At 42.7% G+C, this 9,069-nt stretch overlaps 1 pseudogene; it reads right to left on the bottom strand.

The window, feature by feature from the left end:
- Positions 1–2,355: 2,355 nt before the first annotated feature.
- On the bottom strand, positions 2,356–3,277 carry LOC127031816 (olfactory receptor 14A16-like; annotated as a pseudogene).
- Between the last annotated feature and the right edge of the window lie 5,792 nt (positions 3,278–9,069).

The following is a 9,069-nucleotide window of genomic DNA, read 5'->3' as shown; positions in this document are numbered from 1 at the left end:
GGTGTTTCCAATCTTACAATACACTTCAGTAACATATACATAGCAAACTTCATAACTTCCCATATAGTGATAGCACATACAATGCAACAGGATATTAACGATTTTTAAATGATACCTCATAAGGCATATTTTGTACAAAACCTATCATAGTCATGTATCAGAGGGGTAGCCGTGTTAGTCTGGATCTGTAAAAATCTACAAAGAGTCCTGTGGAACCTTATAGACTAAAATATGTATTAGAGCATGAGCTTTCGTGGGTGAATACCCACTTTGTCAGACGCAGTGGGTATTCCCCCCCAGAAAGCTTATGCTCCAAATCGTTTGTTAATCTATATGGTGCAATAGGACTCTTTGTTGCTTTCTATCTTAGTCATATTACCATGTAAAATATGGGGGTACCAGGGTACAGTTTTGGAGCACAGAGTGTCACAGGGACATGATAGCAGATTCCAAGTACATAAAAGATTGTAGAAGGATGAGGGAGAAAATTTGTTCTCCTTAACCTTCTAGGATAGGACAAGAATCAATGAATTTAAATTGCAGAAAGAGCAGTTTAGCTTGGACAGTAGGGAAAACCTCTTAACTGCCACGGTAGTTAAGTACTGGAATAAATTGCCTAGGGAGATTGTGGAATCTCCATCATTGGAGATTTTTAAGAGCAAGTTAGACAAAGACCTCTCAGGGATGGTCTAGATAATACTTATCCCTGCCAAGAGTGCAGGGGACCAGACTAGTCCTACGATTCTATGATTCTAGGATAAATATAGAAATAGGGCCCCTGTTGCACTTATATGATGGTCAGTATCTTGGCTGGTACCTTGTGGTTGAACCAGGGATCTCCAGAAGTAAGAGTGGGAGTCCCTGCAGCTTGATCTAAAGAGACAGGCTCCCTGGTAGGGGTGTGACAAACTCGTTGACTCTGGGGATTGGGCAGAGAGGAGATTTGTAACACACAGAGACCAATAGATGGCATTTGTATAAGTGACTCTGTGTGGCTGCTTTATCTGAACCCAGTTCACCTAACACATCCTGGAGGCCAGACGTTCCCAATAAACCCATGTCATTGTTATTGCCGTTTATTCTCAGGTACACATGGTCACTCAGATCCTCACACTCCAGAAATGTGCATGTAACCCAGGCTAACACAACATGGCTCATTGTCTCCTCTAGTGGTCAGAGCTTGTACAGCAGCTTATGAGTCGGTTTTTGTCTCTATACTAGTTCACTCAGTGCTTGTAGCCTAGGGATTATGGGATCCTGCTTGAAAATCTACAGGCCCTGTGTTCAACCCCTACGTAGCTTCTATCAAGGATACATGTAGATGGATGTATCTCCTTTGAAATCAGGATTTCAGATCCCCATAGGGTGTAAATTAGTTAAGTGCTATCAAAATGAATAGAACTACACTGGTTTGCTAAGGATCTAGCCCTAAACGTTAAGATCTGATTATTTTCTCACATATGCCAGTTTTATGTCACTCTGACTCCGCTGATACCCTGTGGAACAGCCTTCCAAGGTGAACAGTGGGGCCAAACAATATCTAACTGGCTTCAAGACTTAGCTTGATAAGCTTATGGAGGGGATGGCATGATGAGACTGCCTACAATGGTATGCGGCCCATCGGCAACTACCAGTAGCAAAGATCGCCAGCTTCTGGAGATGAGACACTAGATGGGGAAGAGTCTGAGTTACCACAGAGAATTCTTTCCCAGGAATCTGCCTGGTGGGTCTTGCCCACATGTGCAAGGTCTAACTGATCGCCATATTTGGAGTCAGATTGGCAGAGACACTGGGAGATTTTCACATTCCTCTGCTGCATAGTGCATGGGTCACTTATAGGTTTAAAATAGTGTAAATGGTGAATTTTCTGTAATTAGAAGTGATTACATCATGATTTGAGGATGTCACTAATTCAGCCACAGGCTAAGGGTCTATTACAGGAGTGGGTGGGTGACGTTCTGCCACCTGCAATGTGCAAGAGGTCAGATTAGATTATCATGATGATACCTTTTGACCTTAATTAATACATAAAAGGGAAAGAAGCTCCCATCTTTGCTTTCTAGTGTCCATGGAACAGGTGTAAGTGGCAACACAGCTTAATAGGCATTGCTTGGGCACAGAATGAAATGCTGATTCCTCCCTCCTATGAAATACACACCAGAATTGGGTCAGATCTGATGATGATGTAAACCAGCCCAAATACATTGACATCAGTGGAATTAATCTGGATTTGCACTGGGGGCAATTGAGAGCAGAATCTTGTCCACTTCTGCATAAACTGCGTTGTCATGGAAATAAATAGCATGGACTGGGAGACACAAACTGAAAGAGTATTTATTTGAAAAAGACAGAAAATTAATTCTTGATGAATAACCTCCCCATAGTCAGTCTCCTCAATGAAGATTTGATCTCCTTGTTCCTCACGCTGTAGATGATCGGATTCATCATAGAAGGCACCACAGAATAGAGAACAGCCACCACGAGATCCAGACCTGATGCTGAACTGGAGGTGGGTTTCAGGTAGGCAAAGATACCAGTGAAAACAAACAAGGAAACCACAGTGAGGTGAGAAGGCTTTATGCAGGCCATGCTCAGAGGAGATTCTCAGCACTGTGTTGAAGATCTGAACATACGACATAATTATTAAACCAAAACAACTTAAGCCTATGCATGCACTAAAGATGAGAGCCCCAATTTCTCTGAGGTACAAGTCAGAGCAGGCAAGTTTGAGGAGCTGGGGGATTTCACAGAAAATCTGATTCACTATGTTACCTGCCCAGAAAGTTACTGCAAATGTGTTCCCGGTGTGCAGTGCAGCATAAAGAATTCCACCGATCCAGGCACTGGCTGCCATTTGGACACAAGCTCTCCTGTTCATCACACTCTCATAGTGCAGTGGTTGGCAGATGGCGATGTGTCGGTCGTACGCCATGATGGTGAGAAGGGAAAAATCTGTTCCCACCAAGAAGATGAGGAAAAAGACTTGGATGACACATCCAGCATAGGAAATTGATCTGGAGTTGATTAGGGAATTGGCCATGGATTTGGGGCTGGTGACAGAGATGGAGCCGAGGTCTAGGATTGACAGGTTCACCAGGAAGAAGTACATGGGGGTGTGAAGATGGCGGTCGAGGGCTACAGCTGTGATGATGAGAAGGTTCCCCTTCAGGGCTGCCAGGTAAATCACCAGGAACACCACAAAGTGCAAAATCTGCAGCTCCCAAATGTCTGAGAATCCAAGGAGAAAGAAATGGATCAAGGTGGTTTGGTTGGACATTTTCTTCCTCAGAACATCATGCGCTGCCTCTGGAGGGAAGGAGAAGGGCAATGGTCAGGATTACATCAGTAGAATAATTCTTCTTTTGTGAAAACCACCTTAGTTCACAGAAGTCAGACCCCTGGCTTGTGCAGATTGGTGTAAGATGGGATGAGGTGTAGAGGAACCACTGACTCCAGTGGAGTTAGTCCAGATTTAAACTGGGTAGAGTGAGAGGATAGTCAGCCCCATTGACCAAATGAGATTGCTGCTGGTTTACACCAAGCTGAAGGAAAACAGAGTAAGGACCAATTGCTTTTTAGACATCTGAATACCTTTCTACTCAATGAAGTATAAAATTAGGTGAATCTTATCTTCATTTCATAGAGGGGAAAATGCAGACCAGAGAGCTAGAATGTGCTGTCAAATACACCAGTGTAAATCTCGGGTAATGTCACTGAAAGCAGTGGAATTACTTTGTATTTACACTGCTGCAAATGGGAGTAGCATCTACCACAGAGATGAAAGGGCTCACTCATGGCTATACAATGACTGACTGTAGAATCCGGAACAGAATGCAGGACAAACCCTAAATCCCAGTCAGCTGTTCTAGCCATGACCCAACACTATCTACCCATAACAGAACAAAAAAGGTCCCAGGCTGCTTTCTCACTTCTATAGCACCCATGACCCCATGCTCTCTTGGTGGGGGGCGGGATTTGAACCCAGGAGTCGTGATATTGCCCCACCCCTCCCATAATCATTGGATTACATGCTAAGCCCAGAACTTGGAATAGAAGCAGGAAGTCCTGACTCCAAGCCACCCACCCTAATCATTCCACTATAAGATTCCACTGTTAAGAATTGTAAAAATGCTGCACAGTGCTCTTAATAGCAAGATCAGTAGTACATAAGAACAGCCATACTGGGTTAGACCAAAGGTCCATCTAGCTCAGTATCTTGTCTTCCTACAATGACCAATGTCAGGTAGCCCAAAGAGAATGAACAGAACAGGTAATCACCAAGTCTGCTATAGACCACCAGACCAGGAGGATAAGGTGGACAAGGCATTCTTCCAGCAACTAACAGGAGTTACTAGATCACAGGCTGTGGTTCTCATGGGGGACTTCAATCACCCCGATATCTGCTGGGAGAGCAATACAGAGGTACACAGACAATCCAAGAAGTTTTGGAAAGTGTAGGGGACAATTTCCAAGTGCAAGTGCTGGAGGAACCAACTAGGGCAGTGGTCCCAAACGAGGTGCCCGTGGGCAACATGGCACCTGCTGGGGCATTTATGTACACCCACCTAGTGCTCAGCAGGGGAAAGAAGCCGTGGGCCTGTGGTTGCTGGGGACAGAGAACACCAGGGCTGCAGGCATCGGTTCTCTCTGTCCCCAGCAAGTGCGAGGCTGTGGCTAAGCCGGAGAGAAGTCACTGCCCCGCGCCTGCCAGGGACAGAGAACTCCAGGACCGCGGTCGCCGGCACTCTCTGTCCCCGGCAGATGCGGGGCTGCAGCTTCTCTCTGGTTTCTGAAGACAAATGTAAGAAGAATGAATCCTTTTCAAACTTTATGTCTTATCATTGCATTATCCATCAAGAAGCTTTGTGCCTCAAAGTTCTCTCTTTTCAACATGTTATGAATGTTGTTATTAAAATAATTAACTCTATTTGAGCGAAACCTTTGCAACACCTACTTTTTAAGGCCCTGTTGGAAGATGTTGATGATAAACAATCTGATCTTATCTTGCACACAGAAGTACGATGGCTGAGCGAAGCTAAAGTTCTTGCACATTTTTTAAGCCTAATAGAAGAGATCAAAGAATTTCCAAAGTCCACAAATCAGAACTTTGAGCAACTAGAAGATTCCAGCTGGTTAATGGACTTGGCTTTTCTTGCTGACATTACTGACAAACTGAACATTTTAAATCTTGAGCTCCAGGGAAAAGACAAACATGTGGCTCAAATGATAGGTTCTGTAAAATCATTCAAAACAAAACTGATCTTCTAGATGTCACATATGAAGACCAAGTCTCTTGAACATTTCCCAGGTATGAAGAAAATGGTATGTGACAGTGATTTTAACCCATCACCATTTGTTACCTATATTCAAACACTGCTGGAACAATTTGAAAAGAGATTTCAACAGTTCACCACCACTGAGCCTGTAATTGCCTTTCTTGTGAATCCTTTTACTTCCCAAATAGAGGTAACAGAAATGGCTACATCAATTTCGAGTCTCACTCAAGTAAGAACAGAAGACGCAGAACTGGATATTTTGGACCTTCAAATTTATATTGTTCTAAAACCTACACAACAGATGAAAACTTTTGGAATCTGGTTGACCGAAAAAAGTTTCCTATCTTAAAAAATGTAGCATACAAAATAAAATCTTATTTCAGTTCCACTTGTCTGTGCAAAGTTCTGTTTTCAACAATGGACATCATAAAATCAAAATACAGATCTCAGCTTACAAATGCCTGTCTTGATGATTGCTTATGAACGGGAATATCATCCTACTCTCCCAACTACGAAAAATTAGCTGAAGAAATGCAGTGTCAAAAATCACACTGACTTTATTAAAATAATCACGTGAATTAATGATACCTATTTTCCATTAAGTGCTGATGAGCGCTTATGATTAACTTGTGTTTAATTTTTTTTCATACTTGTTTGTTTGTGTATTGAAATACAGATACAAGTAACAATATACAGAATATTTTTAATTAACTATAACTGGCTATCTATGTTAAAGTAAGAATAATAAATATATTTGGACAAGCAGTTCAATAATGTGTTACTTTTTAAAAAATAAATAAGATGAAAAGTGTTTATGATATTTATTTTGTAAAAACTCCTTAATTTTTCATACAGGTAGATAAAAAAGAACAAATTCACATGGTAAGGTGAAAGAGTAATTGACAAATAATTTAATTAATACCTTTTACATGTACAATTACCTATTTTATCTTATGGATTCATATATTATGTAATATTAAATATGATGTTTTTCATATTTATTGTACAAATGCAAAATAAGCCTTGAAAAATTGTTGGTGCATGCCACACTCTTCTGAAAACATAATGTGCTACTTGCCACAAAAAGGTTGGGGACCACTGAACTAGGGGCACAGATCTTCTTGACCTGCTGCTTACAAACCAGGAAGAATTAGTAGGGGAAGCAAAAGTGGATGGGACTCAAGGAGGCAGTGACCATGAGATAGTCAAGTTCAGGATCCTGACAAAAGGAAGACAGGAGAGCAGCAGAATATGGACCCTGGACTTCAGAAAAGCAGACTTTGACTCCCTCAGGGAACTGATGGATAGGATCCCCAGGGAAAACAACATGAGGGGGAAAGGAGTCCAGGAGACCTGCCTGTATTTTAGGTTTCAGAGTAGCAGCTGTGTTAGTCTGTATCTGCAAAAAGAACAGGAGTACTTGTGGCACCTTAGAGACTAACACATTTATTTGAGCATAAGCTTTCGTGAGCTACAGCCCACTTCTTTGAATGCATGGAATATAGTGAGGAGATATATATATACACACAGAGAGAGCATGAAAAGGTTGGAGTTGTCTTACCAACTCCGAGAGGCCAATTAAGTAAGAGAAAAAACTTTTGAAGTGATAATCAAGATAGCCCATTACAGACAGTTTGATAAGAAGTGTGAGAATCCTTATTGAGGTTGCAGGAACAAACCATCCCGGTATGTAGAAAGAATAGTAAATATGGTAGGCCAACAGCTTGGCTTAACAGTGAAATCCTTGCTGATCTTCAACACAAAAAAGAAACTTACAAGAAGTGGAAGATTGGACAAATGACCAAGGAGGAGAATAAAAATATTGCTCAGGCATGCAGTACTGAAATCAGGAAGGCCAAATCAAGAGCAAACAACCAACGAAAAAAACAGCACAAACAAAGACTTCCCTCCACTAAGATTTGAAAGTATCTTGTCTCCCTATTGGTCCTCTGGTCAGATGTCAGCCAAGTTCACTGAGCTTCTTAACCCTTTACAGGTAAAAGAGACATTAACCCTTAACTATCTGTTTATGATAGCTTCTCAAAGGCTTTTCGTGGTCCCTACCAGGAAATTAGTTTCCGAATCTCTAAGGATGTTGGAGGGCCATCCTATTCTGGCAAAAATGTCTGTTAATGCCTTGCACACACTTTTAGCCCTGATGTTGCTTAGAGTTACTGCTTCCGGAGTTGCAGATGGGATTGCAAGTGCTGGATTCAGTGCTGGCAATGGTTCTGGTGCTGGTTGCTCCATCAGTTCCGGTTCTGGGGCTGGCTCTGTTTGGGTCTCTGGGACTGGATCCACTACTGCTGTTGCAGTCATTGACATGAGATCCAGTTCCACCGGCTGAGTCTGGGTTTCTGGTAACACAGCTGAGGCCCTTGTAGAAGGCTCAGGAACAGGGATAGATGTGGAGGCTTGCTTAGCCTGGCTGCAGGTGACCATTCCTACCCTCTTGGCTAGCTTCACATGGCTGGCCAAGTCTTCCCCCAGCAGCATGGGCATCAGATGGGAATGGGATAATGTACTGGACAGAAACTTGGCTGTAGGCAAGTTTAAAGAATTTGACTTAAAGGGTTGAATCATCACTTGGGCCCCAGGGTTGATGAATTTGGGGTCCACTAAGGATTGGTGGATAGCTGACACCTGTGTTCCAATGTCCCTCTGTCCGCCTACACTCACTGTTTCCCTTCACTCTGATGGTATCTGGGAGGCATCTGGGCCTGAGGACCTTTGGTATGATTCCGGTGCAATGAACTGCAATCTGTTGGGGTTCTTGGGGAAGATGGCCTTCACATGCCCCAGCTCATTACATTTAAAACATTGCCCAGCTGACTGGTCACTGGGGCAAGGTGGGCTGCTGGAGAATGGTGTGGTGGAACAATAAGGTGTCTCGGGTTTTCCTTGGGGTGTAGGTGGGGCCTTGGTTTGCCCCTGGTTGTAGGGTGTTGTATTAGGTTGCCCCTTCTGCTATTCGCACCAACTGCTACTAGCTTTATTTTTGTCCACCACCTCCACTCATTTGGTTCTGATTTCCTTCTGCCTTGTTTACAGTGTTGGGCTTCCCATCTAGGATATATTTTTCTATTTCCCTAGGAGCACCCTCTAAGAACTGCTCCATTTGCATTAGGAGAGACAGATCTATAAAAAAATGAGTTGTATCACTCAGAATTGCCCCATCTGTCTACTGATGGCAAGCGAAGTCTTGGAGCAGCATCCTGTGCCTCAGCCTTATGAAGCTATCTTTGTGACTGGTTCAGGCTCTCTGCAGACTCAGGCAAGTGTTGTATTGGTTAACACAGAACAGCTCCCTCCTCTCCATGAGTGATTGACTTATGCAAGACTCAGACAGATTTTCTCTACTGGTTACACTTGGCTTTTGTCTTAGTCTTGGTAACATTTTCAAGTTTTCATTCTCAACCCCAAAGTCTAGGAAATTGCAATAGTTTAGAAAATGGAAGCTGAGATTCTACTGTAATGCCATAACTTCTGCAGCTGAGATCCTAGACACTGGTTTATAGTGTATAATATTTAATCCAGCCCCGAAGGCTTTTTGATATCACACTGCCATTTAGGTAGTTGTTGTAGATTATGTTGGGATATTGTGTGAACTTGAACTGCGAAGGGATATGGTCTCTATAATTGTGTCTGGATGGAGAGGCAGTTGCTGAGATGATGAAGGAGAAGGGACCTGTTCACAAGGCAATCTCCACACTTACTGGTCTATTAATCTCAATAAGATGCAGTATATCCTTAATAGAACAGTAAGTGTGGAGATGAATAAAGAAATTAACAC

The sequence above is a fragment of the Gopherus flavomarginatus genome, chromosome 11, assembly GCF_025201925.1.
Source record: "Gopherus flavomarginatus isolate rGopFla2 chromosome 11, rGopFla2.mat.asm, whole genome shotgun sequence".
Classification (NCBI taxonomy): Eukaryota; Metazoa; Chordata; order Testudines; family Testudinidae; genus Gopherus; species Gopherus flavomarginatus.
Note: the sequence above shows the minus strand (reverse complement) of the source record. Positions and strands in the feature narration are given on the sequence as shown.